Below are 13,949 nucleotides of genomic sequence, written 5' to 3' on the forward strand. Positions count from 1 at the left end.
AGGAAAATATACATTAATAATAGTGGGAAAAGATAAAAGCAAAGTAAGAGAATACGTCAGGAGACATATTTCACTCACGGATTTTTTAATCCGTCGTGAGCCTCACAGTTTTAAAATAAGGAGTCGTTTACACAACCATATACGGAATGCTAAATTTCCCTCTAAAGCCAATCCGGGAAAGCACAGTAAGCAGTCGGGATGGCCGAGTGGTTTTAGGTGCAAGACTCAAGTTCTGGTCCTCGTAAGATGACGCGGGTTGAAATCCCACTTCACATCTCATATTATTATGAAGCAAAAAGGCGAGTCAAAGTGGATGGGAAAGCACAGTAAACAGTCAGGATTTTAACTTTTCACATTTAGGAAATGAAACTTGGTACACCATGGTGGATTATCAATTGAACTCGCCCCCCCGATTACAGGGGAAACACCGGGCTTGGATCGGAAAGCATCATTATTTATCAAATGAAAAGAACTTCCTAGATTTTAAGATTTTAACTTTTCACATTTAGGAAATGGAACTTGGTACACCATGGTGGATTATCAATTGAACTCGCCCAATTGGGCTTGAACCTCCAACCTTATGGTTAAGGATCACACGTTCTAACCAACTAAGCTATTCCAACTAATCATTTGTTACAATCCAAGACCACAATTAGTTGATATTGTCTACTTTAGTTCGTTAAGTATCGCTGTCACCCTCACGGTTTTATACCATATCTACTAAGGAGAGGTTTGCAGACCTTTGTAAGAAATGTTTCTTCATCTCTCCAATCAATGTGGGATTTCACAATCCACCCCTTCTGAGGGCCAAGGGTCCTCACTGGCACATTGCCTGGTGACTACCACTGATATCATTTGTAAAAGTCCAAGCGCACTACTAGCCGACATTGTCCATTTTTTCCTATTAGGTATTGCCATCAGGCTCACAGTTTTAAAACATGCCTATTAGATAGAGGTTTTTGCACCCTTATTAGGATTGTTTCATTCCTCTCTCCAATAGCTAGTTGATATTATCTATTTTAATCCATTACGTTTCATCATCAACCTCATATTTTTAAAACACATCTACTATGGAAACATTTACACACCCATATACGCAAAATTCCCCTCTCAAACCAATCTAGGAACACGCAATTAGCAATTAGGATGGTCGAGTGGTCTAAGGTGAAGATTTAAGTTTTGGTCCTCATAAGAGATCGTGGGTTCAAATCCCACTTCTGACATCTCATACGAGCCAAAGTGGATAATTATCTACAACCTAGGCTCTTCTTAGGTTGAAAGCATCATAAGTTTATCATAAAAAGTGATAAGAACTTGGTAACTTCATACCCCTCAATATCAATTGAACTCACTAGAGTTTTTAAAGGATTGAAACATGATTTTAAAACTTCAAAATTTGATGAGAATATCCTAGAAGTTCAAGTTGAAAGAAAATTTCTACTAAGGAGAAGCACCATCACGGTTATAAGGTATGCTTCACTTCATATAACCATCATTAAAAGGAGTTTGAACCTTCAACCTTGTGGTTAATAGCCACACAATCTAACCAACTGAGCTATTCTAGCCAATCATGTGTTGCAATCCAAGACCACCATGTGTTGATAATGTCTGCTTTTGTTCGTTACGTATCGTTGTCTTGTCTCCCTCACGGTTTTAAATCGCATCTACTAGGGAGAGGTTTTCAGACCCTTATAAAAAATGTTTCTTCACCTCTCTAATCGTTATGGGATCTCACTATCGACCCTTTCTGAGGGTCAAGCGTCCTCACTGGCACATCGCCTTGTGACTAGCTCTGATATCATTTGTAAAAGACCAAGAGCACTGCTAGCAGACATTGTCCATTTTTCCTCATTAGGTATTGTCATCCGTCTCACTGTTTTAAAACGCGCCTATTAGGGAGAGGTTTTCGCACCCTTATAAGGAATGTTGATAATTTTAATCTGTTACGTTTCGCCGTCAGCTTCATAGTACTAGGGAGACATTTACACACCCATATAAGGAATGCTTCATTCCCCTTCCAAATAAATGTGGGATTGCAAAATATGCAATTAGGATGGTTGAGTGGTCTAAGGCACTAGACCCATGTTTTGGTCCTTATAAGAGAGTGTGGGTTCAAATCCCACTTATAACAACAACTTAAATTATTGTGAGGCAAGAGGCGAGCCAAATTGGATAATATGTACTAACTTGGTAGATTTTAACACCATGATGGATATCAGGTTTTTAAAACTTCAAATTTTGAGAATATTAAGAGAAGGGCTTGAACACCTCCAACCTTGTGGTTAACAACCACACACTCTACCAATTGATCTATTCCAGTCAATCATTTGTAGGTATCCAAGCCCACCATTAGTTGATATTGTCTGCTTTTACATATCACTGTCACCCTCACAGTTTTAAACCGCATCTACTAAAGAGAGGTTTTCAGAACCTTGTAAGAAATGTTTCTTCACCTAGAGGTTTTCAGAACCTTGTAAGAAATGTTTCTTCACCTCTACAATCGATATGGGATCTCACAGTCCACCACTTCTAAGGGCCAAGCGTCCTCACAAGCGCATCACCTAGTGACTAGCTCTGATATCATTTGTAAAAGTCCAAGTGCACTATACCCGACATTGTCCATTTTTGTCCATTAGATATTGCCATCAGCCTCACAATTGTGAAACACACATATTAGGGAGAGGTTTCCGCACCCTTATTAGGATTATTTTGTTCCTCTCTCTAACACCTAGTAGATATTATCTATTTTAATCCGTTACGCATCGCCGTCAGTTTCACAGATTTAAAACACGTCTACTAGGGAGCGTTTACACACCCATATACGAAATGTTAAATTCCTCTCTCAAACCAATTCAAGAATAAACAATAAGTAGTCAGGATGGTTGAGTGGTCTAAGGTGCCATACTCAAGTTTTGGTCCCCTTATAAGAGGGCGTGAGTTCAAATTCCTCTTCTAGCATCCCATATTATTGTGGGCTTGTTGGGTCTTTTTTTTTTTTTTTAGTGTCAAAACATAATTTTTAAAACTTCAAATTGTGAGAATATCTTAATGTGAACCAAAACCAAACACCATTCTAATTTTATACATCATTCCCATTTCAAGAAGGAGGGCTTGAACCTTGGACCGGAGCTATTCTAACCAATCATTTGTTATAATCCAAGCTCACCACTAGTTGATATTGTTTACTTTCGTTCGTTACGTATCATTGTCAGCCTCACGGTTTCAAACCGTATCTACTAGGGAGAGGTTTTCAGACCCTTGTAACAAATGTTTCTTCACCTCTCCAATCGATGTAGATCTCACTATCCACCCCTTCATTTAAACTTTCATAAAACATAACCTTCAAGCTTAAAACACAGTCATGGACTTACGTGTTTGAAAACACTTTTAAAACGACACAACAAAAGACTAAATAAAATAAAAAAATGTTTAAATTCAAAACACCCGATTCTAGCCTAAGTCTAAGAAAATAATACGACTACCCTATTCACGTGTCATGGTCCTGAGTTGCGATGTCGTCGTTAGCCATACAAGAATGTATTACCTTAACCTGAAGTAAAGGTAGCACGTGGCTTGAGTATTTTAAGAAATACTCAGTAAGTGACCTCATTATTGAGGGTTACATACAAAAACATGCAAATGCAATGACGGGACCTATCATATCAGTCTATTTTTCCTACCGCACTATTCTAATGGGCAACTTGGATATGTACCATATACTCTACACACAGTCCATACATGCAAGTATGAGCTCACCAGACAGTTCGCACACCGTTGAGCCCCTTTTCCTAGCCTTCTCTAGTAGCTCAACTTTTGTCAGACACCCATTAGAATTAGTAACCATCACAGCAGCATTATGTAAAACATAACGATACTTCGCCTGCCTAATGGATGTATACGTCCGTACCCTCGTGATGGAATAGGGGTATCCCCCAATGCATGAGCGCACATAATGCATGAGGTCCCAACATTTTTACGTTTTCATTATCATTTAATACAACCCCGCTAGCATTCTGTACATATCATATCGTTTTTTATATCAATTCACATATCGTTCATCATTTATATCATATCGTTTCTCATTCTTCAGTTCTCATATCGTACATAATTCTAAGAGGGTTATATTTCATGTCATTTATCATGATTTCATGTCATTCATATCATGTTGTATACACACAATTTAGGAGACATAAACATTTCATCATATACATATCATACCATAACATATTGAGTCACAATATATCATATCATAAATATGTCAATTTATCACATATCTCGTACCATAACATATTTCATATCATTTTCATATCATATGACAACATATATATATCCGTCATTCACATGTCGTATCACAATCATATCATATCGTAAACACTTCGTGGTCATATCGTTTCCTAACTTATCATAGTCTTAACGTCCTTATACCTATCACCGTCATGTCGTCATATGAACGTACCTTAGTCATATCATCACAAGAACGTATCCTAATGCTATCATTCTATCAATCTATCACACACCTGTCCCTTTCTACCCATAACCTAACCGTGTTCTTTTATCAATCTCTCGTATCCATAGCACTTCGGTATGTATCCTAACCTTAACATTTCATGAACATATATGATATGTATCGAACAACGAGGCACGTGTCAACATCAAATATAATCATGTCAATAGTAAGGTCACTTACCTAGTTAGCTTAAGTTGTTGTCACGAATATATCCTTAATGAAAGTTCGATTCTTCTTATTTTTGTATTATTTTCTTGCGTCTTCTGTTTTTTTTTTTTTTTTTCCTTCCAACAAATTTTCTTTGCCTATTTCTCCTCCGTCAAACGATTTTCTCTCACGTTGATTTCCTCAGTCAAAAGACATCAAGTGGTATCAGAAAGTCGACCTAACAGTGCACAGGTCTCGGGTTCAAGGTAGAAAAAAATGCACCAAAGCATTAAAATACACACGTTGTGGGGTCCATCTCGGATAGGCTCACGCACTCCTCCATGTTGCTGTCAAGTGTCAGCAACTCCATCACCGCCACCAAGAGGCCCCCAAAAGGCCTCGTACCAATGGAGATAGTATTCCTCACTTATAAACCCATAATCATTCCCTAAATTAGCCAATGTGGGACTCACTCCCAATAGTCTTCAACAATCCTCCCCTCGAACAAAGTATCCTATAAGCCTCCCCTGAGGCTAGGCTTATGGAGCTCTCGAATAGCCTCCCCTTAATCGAGGCTCGACTCCTTTCTCTAGAGCCCTCGAACAAAGTACACCCTTTGTTCAACACTTTAGTCACTTTTGACTACACCTTCGAGGCTCACAATTCTTTGTTCGAAATTTGAAGATTCTATTGACATGACTAAGTTTAGGGCATGGCTCTGATACCATTTTGTGAATCACGACTCTTCACAATGATATAATATTGTTCACTTTGGGCATAAGCTCTCATGGCTTTAACACTCTCATGTAGGCCTCGAACAAACCCACCATGAGCTAACGATTTTCTAAGAACAAGTTGCAAAGTAGTCTCAATGTCTATCCCAAAATATCATCATAAGGGAATTTTTAATAATTTTTCATAACATACATTGCATTTATTTTCCCAAAGTATAGATATTAAAGCTTGGGAAACTACTTCATTGTTCCATTATCATTGATCCACTAAAGCTTGTAAAGTTTAGGATGGTGTTGGGTTGGAATTTCCAACCTTTTGATCAACATGGTACTTACTACATTGGTGCAACTTCCACTATCAATGACAAGACTACAAGGAGTCCCCTTGACTAAACACCACGTGTTAAACAGGTTATCTCTTTGATCATCAGTATCATTCTCCGTAACTTGAGTTTTAAGAAGTCTTCTTGTAATAAGTGCCAAATGACTCTCATCTTCCAATTCCTCAATGACTCCCATCTTCCAATTCCTCCTCTTTCTTCGGGACTTCTTCAACTAGCTCATTGAATCTCCCCTCCATTTCCCTCGTCTTGGTTCATGATTATACAAACAGTAGTTAATTATGATTAGGACCTCACACACTGAACTCACTGATCTTAGACTCAGAAGCACTCTTGTTTAACACACAAAGGTAGGCTATTTGGGAAAGTGACTAAATTATGATCAAGCTAATATATGGATAAAACAATTCTTATAGTAGCAAGGTATTCAAGGCAATCAAGATAAGTCAATTATGAAATAACAACAAAATAAAACAAAAAATGATCAAATAAATAAGGGACACAAACGAATTTTTTGGTAGAATTGCACATTGAAAATAAATTTGAAAAGTAAAGGCGGTTAAGATTTTGACAAAATTTCGTTCTTAATTGTAAAATATAAGAGAATGATCTAACTTTCCTTATTAGGTAAATTCAAAAGTTATCTTCGAATTTAAATTATTAAAGAACAATATCAATCACAACCGTTCCAAATTTAAATGGTTTAGAAAAAAATGTGAATTGAAGTTTATTTGATCTTCAAATAAACATGAGAATTGTCTAATGATAAGGATTTATAACCACCATATTAAGAATAAATATGATAAGAATTTTTTTTTTTTTAAGATCAAAGTATGATCTTTACGAAGAAAATTAGAAGATGACAAAGAATTGTGAAAATGTCAGCAAGAAACTAAATGGACAGATTTGAAGGAAAAAAAAAACATTAGCATAAATGTAAGATAAAATTAATTCTAGAATATGCCACAAACAAGCAACCTAGGCTCCGATACCAAATTGATAAGTCCATCTTAATTCTCCGCACAACTATCCAAGCTTTTGTTGAACCAAAAACCTTGAATCAAAGAAATTAACACCTCCTTCTACAAAATTCGGATCAACAAAGAGATAAGGCTAGAATTAGATTATCTATAAGCAAGATTTGAAACTTTTTTCTAAATTTAGTCACTCATCAATCGAACTTGATTCAGGCTTGATTGTGGAACCTTGTTCTAAATTGAGTCACTCAGCAACTGAACTTGATCGAGGCTTGATTGAATGGCTCAGATACCATCTACAAAAGAATTACATGAAACTTATAAATGACAAAGATGATGCTCGGAGTTGTAAAGGTAAAAGTCAATTTGAGATCTCAATTTCATTCCACTACACCCCTTCAAATGGCCAATCAATAAGTTACTGACCATGATTTAATCCTCATTCCCTTGAATCTCTACAAAAGAATGAAGTCAATATGACCAATGTCTTCCACTCTTTTACCCATTACAAGAATCATGAAAAATAATAATAAAGTTTTCTACCACTTATCAATAAGTGCAGTTTATAGCAACTTCATCCACTATTTCAACCGTGCAAATATTCACTTCTGAAGCTTCAAATGGTCCTTTATCAATCAAATCAGCTTGTAACACATGAAATGATGGTTGAACCGAGTCTATCCAATTTTGTAGATGAAGAACGAATGCTTGTTGAATCTTCTTGACCTTGAATCGTGTAATAGGTCCAGTTGGAACATTTGGAACACTGTGATCCTTATTAATAGGACATCCTCATGTCTATTTCTCTTTTACAGGTTGCTATGTTGTCCCAAAGGTTCGTCCATGGGACCGCGTCCAAGACAACTTGTATAACATACATCCATCTGTAGATGAAAGCTTGTATCAAACCTTGCAGACCTGTGAGATGACCCATTCGAGTTTTTCAGATCGAGGCGCCCTAGAGCTACCCTGCCCCTTGTACATGATGTTTTTCCCTACCGAGAGTCTAAGGTCACTACACGGGTACTACGATCTATCAAAACATATTACATTCAAGTAAACTCTAGATGCTCTAATCCTAGTGAGTACGTTCATCAATCCTTTCTAACATATAGAAATGCATAAAGCTAGAATCCCATAAATATAAATACTAAAGAGTTAGGCATAAGCAGAGTACCTATCACAGCAATGTCAAACTCATCGGTCTCCTTAGCCACCTTGTTGTGATGCTCTACGTTCTCCCTAATTTTGCGCTACAAGCCGATTAACATCCTTAATTTTACGTTCTCCCTAATCGGTCTCCTTGTCCCCATCAATTACTCACATTTGTGCTTTAGACTTGGAAGAGTTTTGTATGACCCTCTCCCCTACGATGAGCAGCTTGGGCAGTCTTGTCAATTTCTACCTGCTTCCCCCCTTATGTCTATGCATGTCTATCAATATGAAATTATGGAGTGCTTTTGAGTAATTTAAGGAAGCCTAGGCTATCACAAAGCCCTAAATCTCATCCGGAGCCTCACAAACACATTTTAATCTTTTATCCATATTCTTAACCTCCCCTTCCATTCTAGCTCAATTCACTCACCTAATGAGAACTATAATAATGAATAATGAAAAAAACTTAACAAGATATGTTCTCAAGACAATCAAGTAAACGTGGAGAAGAGTCCAATTCCGGCAGCAAGCACAAAATCGCAGAGGTTCTTAAAAGGGTAAGCACAGAAATTACAGCTAGGTCGCTAAATTAAAAGCTTTCGTTAAATTCAATACTATTACTTGAAGAATTGAAGAAACATGTGAGATTCCACGTTGGTTGGGGAGGAGAACGAAGCATCCTTAATAAGAGTGTAAAAATCTCCCCCTAACAGACATGTTTTAAAAACATTGAGGAAAACCCCGAAAGGAAAAATCCAAAGAGAACAATATCTGTTAACGAAAGACTTGGGTTGTTACAAATGGTCTCAGAGTCAGATACCGGACGATGTGCCAACCTCGAAGGGGAGTATACACGAGGCGGTGTGCCAGCAAGTATGCTAGGCCACAAAGGGGGTGGATTGGGGGATCCCACATCGACTGGAGAAGGGAACGAGTGTTAGCAAGGATGCTAGTTCTGAAAAATGGGTGGATTGTGAGATTCCACATCGATTGCTCCCTAGCATACGCGTTTTAAAAACTTTGAGGGAAATTCGAAAATGACAATATTTATTAGCTGTGAGCTTGGATTAGCTAAAATGATTTTAGACTAAAAATTCAAAACGATGGGTCCAAATTTAAAATTACACCCAAATTAAAGAACCAAAGTTTTAAATTTAACCTTTTTATTTAATGTGATCATCATTCTCACCATTCTTACAAATATTATTGTGCCAATTATACACTAAAAAAAAGTTTTCGATTCAACTTTTACAAACAATTCCCTAGATCTTAGCCCCATTTCAAGAATGGGTAGTTGTCGCTAAACTATAATTTTATATATACAGTTTGGTATTAAAAAGTTATAAATATTAAAATATACTACACTTTTTAACACTCATTCATCACTTGTTTATTACCAAAATGAATCTAGCCTGCTAAGCCACTTGTTTTAACTTGAACACTTTGGAAGAAGCAAGAATATTATTGTTAATCTACTTTTGGTTGCTCACTCTAATCTATAAACCAGAGAAATGATTACGAGTTTAGAAGAATGATACGTCCCTAGCGTCGTTCTAAAGGGACTTCAATTTTAATGTCAAAGTTGATTGGATTAGATTATTAGTTTTTTTTCTTATTACTAAAACTACTTCTTCACTCTATATTTTATATTAATAACTGAATTCTCTCCAATTTAAATATCAAATATTTAGGAGTGGCAACACATCACTAACCTTGCTTATAAACGTTAAGTATTTTTAATCTTTTTAAAAATAGGATTGGATGAGATTGTAACCTTATTTTTGGGTTGGTTGAGCTGGCCAAGTTGACTTGGCCAAAAAAATTGTCAACCCTAAAACTAAACCGAATTTTCGATTTTGGAATCGGGTTGGATCCATTATTTAGAGGAGATAATTAATATTTGAAGCTAGTAAATTTGGAACTCGAGAATGAAAAAGTTGGTTAAATTAGAAACTCGAGAGTGAAACCGAGAGAGAATTGAATGATGAGCAAAAAGAGTAATAAAAAATAGATAGGTGTGTGTGTGGGCGTGGGTGAAATGCAGAAACTTGTGGTTGCTTGGGAATACAAATTCAATGTTGGTGTCTGTTTTACTAAACATATTGTAACTCAAAACCTTTAACAATTTCGTGCGTTATGTAAAAAATATTATAAATTTTAATAATATTTTCTTTTAGATAAAAAATTTTAATAGTTTGTTTTAAAAATATTTGTATCGTTAATATTATATTTAAAAAATATCTATAATAATAAAAAAAATAAAAATTAAATTTTTAACATGAAATGTCCTTTTCAAACTCTTTTGATATTAATTATTTTCATAGTAATTTGTTTTTTCTTCTTTTTAATAAATTTGTTGGAACTTTTCTTGCGTGGTAGCCGTATAAATAAGATATAGATTTTTTTTTTTTTTTAATTTTTTCTAATTTAAAAATGTATCATCAAACCCGATGGACCCACCGCCCCATACGGCTGCTCCTCCGTTCACCGGCAACGCGTGCTGCACAGATGAGAGAGCGAATTGAGAGAGAGAGAGAGAGATTCCCCGTTCGCCCTCACCTATCAGCCACACATTTCTCTTCACCTTTTCTTTTAATTATTATATTCGCACACATTCACAAGCATGTGATGTTATATAATTACAATTTATTCATACATTACATTTAGTTCTTATTTTATTTTTTAACTTTTTCAAAAAAATAAAAAAAAATTACTATTTTAGTCTATTCATTCTTTTCTTAAATCATTGTTTTGATAAGATAATAATGGGTTAAATTTAAACGTTTGAGGTCAAGGCATAAATGTTAGATGGTAAAATAATATCATAAGGATTACAAGTATACACTGGTTGAGTTAGGAAAATCTTTTGGACCAACTCGAAATTTTAAGTTAGTTAAAACATTGATTGAGCAACCCTAATAGAGTTCATAACCTAATAGGAGGACTACATTCGAAGGAGAACAATTTCAAGGATATGATGACATATAAAAGCTTAAAGAAAATGAAAGTTACTATTTATATAAACAAGGTGCACCTTCCTTTTTTTGGTGACTCACTTATAAAAAGTACATAGGTACGTGTTTGGAGCAATTCTTTGTTGGATAATTTCTTAAAAAATTTCGTAGGATACTCGTGAGTGAAAACAAACCATGATAAAATGCCAAAGACATGAGATGTCAAATTAGGGTTCCAAAGATTGGGTGGTTGCAAATTGATACGAATTTTCATTTTTTTTAATTTAATTTTAAAATTTTAATTTTTATAATTTGAATTAGGTAATTAATTTATTAATTTTTTTTAATGGTAAAGAAAAGAATCAAAATGGAAAGACAAAAATTAATATTTTTCTGAAAATGGATGGAAAATTGAGAGAGGTAAAATAATGGAGTAAAATTAAAATTATTATTATTATTTTTCTATTTTTTTGAGTGTTTAGTTTAGGAAAAATATGTGGCATATTGTTTATTTTAATTCCAGAAAAAACAAGGATCTGATATGTAAGTGGTCGGTGGGGCCCACTTATCCTGACACCAGTGGAATTTTTGTTTTATTTCTATATTTGCAGTTTGGACCCTCCCCTCCCAATAATTTATCACACAACTACCTCCTACGTCATCATCCATTTGTCGGCGAGGCACCTGTATTCCACTTTATTTATTTATTTATTTATTTATTTATTTATTTATTTATTAAATAAAGGAAACATTTTTCTATTATCCCTACATTCTCCAAATCATTCTTCCTATTATTATTTATGTCTTACCTCTTATCATATTTTACTTCTTTAATAGGTGAATTTAAACCATGCTCAAATAGTCTAGCCACGAGCTAGGAAGTTCAGAGGTTCACTGCAACTCGAGTTCAAAGGTTCTAGCCACGACCTAGTAACTTTTGTTACTACGATGAGTTTAAGTTTAATCGAAGATGAAAATTGCCATTTTTACGAGTCAAAGTTTGCTACTTTGGAGGTTGAAGTTAGATATCTCTAAGTGGAAAAAAAAACACATCTTAGCTTTGATCACCTCAATGGGAAGGTAAGAAAATTATTGCTTTGATTAACATTTCTTAAAATAAGCTTTAAAGAAACTAAATGCGTTAAAATGACTAATAGATTAAATGGTTATTTTATAGTTGATCGATCAAACTTTAGCTAGAAAAAAGGTTGACCTCAAGAAGATTTGAGACTGATGTCGACAAAAATCATTTGGATAAATCTTAAATTGATTTTTTTGTTTTTGTTAATAAATCATCCCAAATGAAAGGTTACATAATGAGAATACTCTTGGTTTCTCTAGATAAGAAGAGATTTGAATACGAACTCTACAAAAAGATCTACAAAAAGATCGTCACTAACTCAATATAGTTAAACTTAATAATTATATAAGCTCATTATCTAGAAGTTTCTAGAATGTTATTGAAAGATTTATATGTTTAAATATTTTAAAAAATTCAATCTAGATGTCTAGATACTTTAAGAATAAGATCATGTGTAAAAGATAAGAAAGAAAATCACAAATGTGCAAAAGATAAGAGAGAGGATCACAAATGTGTGGTCTACATTGTTTAGTCTCTACTATAAATACTCTTCCATCAAGTTTTTCATCCATAAAAACATAATATTATCCCATATGGTATCGTGTAATCTCTTCTTGATTAGTCTTAATAAAAGTGTGAGTGTTTCTCATAAAAGAGTTAGAATTATGTTCAATTATCTGATATTAGAGAGAGGCTGTGACAAGTTATTTGATCTCTTGAAACTCGTAGTATGCACTATGGTTGTAGTTATGCTTGATCTTCCACATCATAAACATTTCCTTGAGACTATTAAGGTTTAAGTTTTTTCGTGTCGTGAGTAGTTCATGACTCTGCAAGTTCTATGTCGAAAACTAGCATGTTTGGTACCACCTGTACTGCCAACATTTTGGATGATCTCCAAGTCATGAGAGGAATCAAGAAACTTAACAGTAACAACTACAACACATGGGCAACATGCATGATATCTTATCAATAAGAATAAGACCTTTGGGAGTCATTATCTAAAGCAAAATTGTACTGCCAAATGAGAATGTTGATGACGCCTTATACGAAAAAAGAATCAAAGTAGGCAAAATAATATTTGCCTTGAAAACCAAGTCGAAGAAAAGATGTTAGAGCACATTCGGGATGATAAGTTTCATGATCTGATTTTTCACAAGCGGCAACTTGAGGTTGACTCGATTGTGTAAAAAGATGACAATTTTTTTACGAAATAAAACTAAGAGAACTTAAAATATACCATATATTTACATTATTCAAAATAGAGCTCATACATAAATAGTTTAAAACACAAAATAAAAAACAAACACAAAATATTTAATACAAAGCAGGCGGGAGATAATAGGTAAGCCTTGTGTATGACACATGCTCTTTATTTACTTGAAAAAACATGGAATGAGTATAAAGATCGAGGAAGTAACCTATTTGTAGGCTCTTTAACTGTGCCCTTGCTATACTAAAGTATCACACTCTTTCTTAACTTGTTCTTGTACTTGTCTCAATAAACTTGGGCCATTAGGTTTTTCTCTTGAATTATGAGTTACGGTCATGATCTAACTTAGGACCTTAATCCTTGGTTTTAGGTCTTAGCCCTGGTTCTAATCTAAGGATCTTAAGTTCTAGGTTATTCTTTGGAACGTGGATCTTGATCTATATTTTAGTTTTTATTCATGTTCTTGACCGTTGTCTTGTTCTTGGTTCTTTTCTAAGTTCTTGTATTGTTCTCGTTTTTGTTCCCTAAGATACTCCCCTTAGGATTTAGGATACAAGTCATGAACCTGACAACTTGTGTTATTCATGTTCTTGACCGCTGTCTTGTTCTTGGTGATTTTCTAAGTTCTTGTTTTGTTCCCTAAGACGCTCCCCTTAGGATTTACGGTACAAGTCATGAACCTGACAACTTGTGTTTGAGGTTTCATATGTTCCAAGCGCATAACCTCAACATATGTCCAACGCTTCATGTGTTTCAAGAGACATAGTCTGCACCTTCATCCAGGTCTTCACGTGTTCCCTTTGATAGAGTATGAAACCTGCACCTAAGGCTTCTCACATT

The 13,949-nt window shown here is 34.9% G+C and overlaps 1 long non-coding RNA gene across 1 annotated transcript in view; it reads left to right on the forward strand.

Annotated features, from left to right (window-relative positions):
* Positions 1-5,283, forward strand: part of LOC111483800 — a 371,642-nt gene extending 366,359 nt beyond the window's left edge. The window contains exon 3 of the long non-coding RNA XR_002718418.1: positions 5,192-5,283. This is a non-coding gene — a long non-coding RNA (uncharacterized LOC111483800). The remainder of the gene's footprint in view (positions 1-5,191) is intronic.
* The last annotated feature ends 8,666 nt before the right edge of the window (positions 5,284-13,949 follow it).

The sequence above is a fragment of the Cucurbita maxima genome, unplaced genomic scaffold, assembly GCF_002738345.1.
Source record: "Cucurbita maxima cultivar Rimu unplaced genomic scaffold, Cmax_1.0 Cma_Scf00009, whole genome shotgun sequence".
NCBI lineage: Eukaryota > Viridiplantae > Streptophyta > Magnoliopsida > Cucurbitales > Cucurbitaceae > Cucurbita > Cucurbita maxima.